At 39.1% G+C, this 4,919-nt stretch overlaps 1 long non-coding RNA gene across 1 annotated transcript in view; it reads right to left on the reverse strand.

Annotated features, from left to right (window-relative positions):
- Nucleotides 1-1,731, reverse strand: part of LOC144247063 (uncharacterized) — a 100,071-nt gene extending 98,340 nt beyond the window's left edge. The window contains exon 1 of the long non-coding RNA XR_013340750.1: nt 1,638-1,731. This is a non-coding gene — a long non-coding RNA (uncharacterized LOC144247063). The remainder of the gene's footprint in view (nt 1-1,637) is intronic.
- Nucleotides 1,732-4,919: the final 3,188 nt, after the last annotated feature.

A 4,919-nucleotide genomic window follows, 5' to 3' on the forward strand; every position in this document is an offset into this window, starting at 1 on the left:
TCAAAGACCCAACCAGACTCTTTTTAAGGTCTACTCATCATATTACATCAGGACATAGAAAACATTCCAGCACTGACTGTGCTTTCAGTGCTGCATGCAAGCATGTATTAAAAAGACTTTGTCCCTGAATGCCAGGAGAAAGAGCTGAAAAGATTTTATTCTCTAAATCAGAAGAAACGTTAAATAATTTTTGAGCTACTCCTTGCAATGCTCTATCTAGAGGCATTCCCCATGTTGTCTTGCTCAAAAGTGCTGAACTCTGCAAGACAACATTATAACAAGCACTGAGTTTTAACAAGTTAGTGTTGCAGCTGACAGCCACAACACACAGAGGATCATCACATCATTTCAGAAAGCTTCAACCCATACAGAGTAACACCTTACCTCATCGGAAGGCTTCAGGTGTCTGCCCATACATTGTGTCCCCTCAGGAGGCTTCAAGGTGCCAAAGCTCCTCTTGCTCTTTAGCCCAGCCTTTTATACCCTCATGTTGATGCACTGCACCTGTGTGCCCTCTGCTCCCTTTGGTGGTTGGTCAGTGCCCCTGGGCACTCCATGTCTCCTTAACCCCAACGTGATTCACCTGTCCCGCACAGCTGTGCCCACTGGGGATGAGGCTCAGCCCAGCCCCACTCCCAATTACCACAAACTGTGAGCCTACAAGTCAGGACTAGGAAATAAACATGGGTCAACATTATTTATTATGCTGATCACTAAACATTAAAATTAAAATTCTTTAACTCCCAGACTGTTACCTCACAGTCTGATTGATTGAATCTAATAAGGACAGAGAGCAGATATTGTCTCTTTTAGAAAGTACTCACACAGCTGGCTCTACTAACATTTTGATTTTTTAAGTCAATTATCTTTGAGATATATAGAATTACAAATAATCCTCATTAAACAGCACAAGAATAAAAAAAAATCAGAATTCAAGTATTTAAAAATATCTTATACATCTACAAATGGACTTATATTTTGATCACTAAGTTGATAAAGCGACAATATGAACATATTACCTATGTGTCTATCTACAGATCAAACATTTACACTTCATGTATGTTTCTTTGCTTACAAATGCAGGCATTTTACTGTTTCTTGACAAATGAATAATTACCTCTTATTAAATAAAAGTTACTATTCAACTTAAACCAGAACCTCTCTCTCCAAACCACCACAGTCTTAGCAGCTCTTCCTAGCTGGAAGGTCTAAGGAGGATATCAGCCAGATATGATGGCATGTTAATAAAACATGAACCCCTGCCAAGAGCTTGTTCCTACACTGGCACTGCAGGAGAAGCATCTGTGCCTCACCTGCACGTAGGGGAGGTGAGAGACCCTGCAGGGTTCAGTGTCCCTTTGGAGTCACAGGTGTGTGCAGTGAGTTCTGCAGTGAACATCCATGGGAAGAGTTAAGTGTAGAGGAGGAGGCCAGGAAAAGCTGCTGCAGTTGCATCAGGCACTGTTCAGCTCATCCTTTGGCATTCTGTGTGCAGCAGCCTCCGTTCTGCCTCCCTCCCACGAGTCCTAATGAGATAACATTGGCAGTCTGCACGGGGCCTGACCTGCTTCCACACCATTCTGTGTTCCAACTCAAGTCACTTTTTTGTTAAATTGCTGCTTTTTACAGCTACTCACCTGTGCAAACGAAGAGCTTGGTATTCCAGGCAGATACTCCGAGCAGTGTTCCGCCACCGAGCTCAAGGATTTTCTCTCACGTGTGCATTGCCCATTCATTCATTTCAACAGACACTCCTGATGTGTTTCATAATGTCCAAAAATTTAATATGCCAGGAGTTCAAAGACTGAGGATGACCAAAGTGAAGGTCTTCAGGAGGGACAGAAGACTTTCAGAGAAATGTGCATTGAGGTTTCACACCCACTGCGAGGCAGTTCCTGCAGGAAGAGAGAAGCATATAACAATAAACTATCAAAAGAGTCTTGCACTTGTGCAAAGAGAGAACTGCTATTTAGTTTCAGAAAGATGAGCACAAGGTAACTCTTCACACAACGAGGATTCAAAGAAAGCAGTAAAAATTATTAAAAGAAAGGAAGATTGTAAATTGACCTCACAGAGTCATGGAACAGTGTTGAATTTAGAATAGAGGTTGGGTAGCAGAATTCCTCGCATCAAAACTGTGTATTTTTATCACTTTATACATTCATTTACTTGCTAAATTTTCGCAACACCAATAAGAAAAAGGTAAAATACACTGTAGGCAAAAATAGCAGCAATGGAGGGAACAGTTTTAATATTGGTGAAAACAAAAAAGCATGCCTGAAAAATGCCAAGAATAATCAAAGAGAGATAGTCAAGGATGCATTATTCTTTCATCTTCCACTTAGCAAGTATCTGTGAGTATTGAAAATGGACATCCCACAAATGTTTCATTTTATTTGCAAAAAAATGGCCAAAATGATTCAGCAATAATCCAGATTCCTTCAGAAGAAGAGGAAGACCGTGGGTCAGGTCTGGAAGCAGGGTACCACAGGAGTGGATCAAAGGCGTGTTGTGCATGAAGCCACGAGCTCACCATTCTGTCATCCCAAAAAGCTGCACTCCTGGGCACTGCTCCTTTCAACAGAGCAGTGACATCCAGTCAAGATGATCTTGGAGCAACAGGGACTCAGTTTACCAGCTGATTGCCACAAAAGCTGTTCCAAGGGTTAACGTGTGGAACGCATACATACTGTGAAGATCTTCTATGGAACACCACTCAGGTGTAGGAAAAAGGCACTGTTTTTTCAAAAAGGTACCATTTTCCAGATAAGTTCTGCAAGTTTTCCATAATGTTGATTTCATTTGTCACGGGGGAGAAAATAAAAAATCAGATGTACAGCTTGAGATTTTTTAGAGTGAGACAAGTCTTAGAGGTCTGATGATTAATGCCTATTTTGTTTGCTCAAGATGAAGCCACAAAATTAGCAGCATTCATTAAAATGGTGGAAATAGACTATTTTGGCTTAGTTCTGAGGTGTCTACCTAAAGCCTCCAGGGTAGTTTTTTACACATACACACACACAGTTCCAATGGCATCTCTTTTGTTCAGAAAGAAAGCTGTGATTGCAATCCATCACAATTCTATAGACAACAGGCAACTTAATCAAATTACATTTCTATAAATTACTCTTCAGACTCACAGACTCCCTACAGTGGTGGATAGCTACTATTTGAATCCCCACATCCTGTAAATACTTTGAAATTTTTAAAAAACATTTATTACACTTGTACTCAGAAACAAACAACTATATGATGACCGGATATTCTGCAAATAAAGTGCACAAGAAGAGAAATCAAATTAATGTAATCAACATTATTCTTCTTTTGAAATTAATGCAAAAAAGAGGCTTTGGTGGTTCAGAAATAATAGCTTTATAATTAAGAACTTGCAACCCTTGGTACAAAAAAGGACACTGTCAACATGAGCTGCTCTGTACAGTGCATTTTAGAGCACTTTCTCCCCACACCAAAAGAACAATTCTTTTAAGTAAAGAGGATAATTTTTTCAGGTGTGGGTAACTCTTAAAGAAAACAAAGAAAAGTTTTGTTTTCTTTATATTTCAAAAGACCTCTAGAGACCAAAATATACAAACTCAAACATATCTAACCCAGACAGTGAAAGCCTGAGGTTTGATTACAGTGTATTACTCTCACACAGGTTTAAATTAACTGAAGCGGACAAACAAGGAAGAAGAGTTCTTACCACTGATGGAATGAAGGGTCTTTTCTTTAGCAAAATAACAGGAGATATCACCTTTCCCTAAGAAGGAGTCATTCACTATTAGCACAATGTGTTATTATTGTGATTTTTAATTGAAATGTAAATTCTGGGAACACTCTGACCTAATTTACTCCCAGAAAAAGAGGGCAAAATTCTCATTTTCAAAGCTCTATCTAGTCACTTCACCATTATCAACGAGTCTTGGTCAATGGTCTGGGGTTCTACCACTCTGCAAAGCTGACAGTATTTCACAACACTAAGCTACGGCATCTTTACACAGCACTGTTGATTGTTACAGTAAACAACTGCCTGATGCATTTCTTTGACAAAACATTTTTAAGAAATAGTTTTAAAATAGTTGTGAAATGACTGGGCTCTGTGGGCAGGGTATTGAATGCACTGACAGCAGCACAGCCTCCCTGGGACTGGGATCCCTCCTGCAAACCTCCTCACTCTCAAGATCTTAAATCAAATCAGAGCTGCTGTTTGCACTCAAAATAACTAAATCTGAGTAACATGGTAAGAATCTGGATTGCTGAAAAATTAAACATGGCCTAAGAGAGCCAACAACCACCACATGAAAGACACCTTGACAAAGTCATGCTCATGTTCTCAACATCCACGTATTACATGAAATCCAAATTTCTAGCTGATATAAATGTTAGAAGGAAAGCCTGAATTATCCTAACTTCTCATCCTTTCTGCATATTTTCAGATGTACAGCAAAAATCATAATGTTAATTGCGAACAACAGTCACATTACAATGTACTTATATCCTAACAGGGATAATTATATGAGCAAGATTACATAGAAGTCCAGCACTTTCTGCAGAAAGCTGAGGTGAAAATGCAATTTGACAAAAAGGAATAAAATAATTCTGGCAGCAGGAAGATAATTTAGAAGGGTAATAATAATAATAACAACCAAAAAAAGAGAAAGGATTACTGATCTTGGAAATCCATAGGACAGGAATTAAACACTATAATCAAATTGGTTTTGCAACCATTTAGGATCTCATTTTCTTGCTGTGCAAGCTGAAGAACCACTTGAGACAGGCCATCTTGGAGAGTAACAAAGTGCACCAATAACTAACATGGGATGAAAAGAATATTGATAGCCTGTGACAAGCAGCTTCCTGAGAAATGTTTCTTAGTCAAATAGCAGCAATCATTAAATATATGAGGGTCAGACAATTTA

This window comes from Lonchura striata, chromosome 13 (genome assembly GCF_046129695.1).
Source record: "Lonchura striata isolate bLonStr1 chromosome 13, bLonStr1.mat, whole genome shotgun sequence".
In the NCBI taxonomy this organism is placed as follows: Eukaryota; Metazoa; Chordata; class Aves; order Passeriformes; family Estrildidae; genus Lonchura; species Lonchura striata.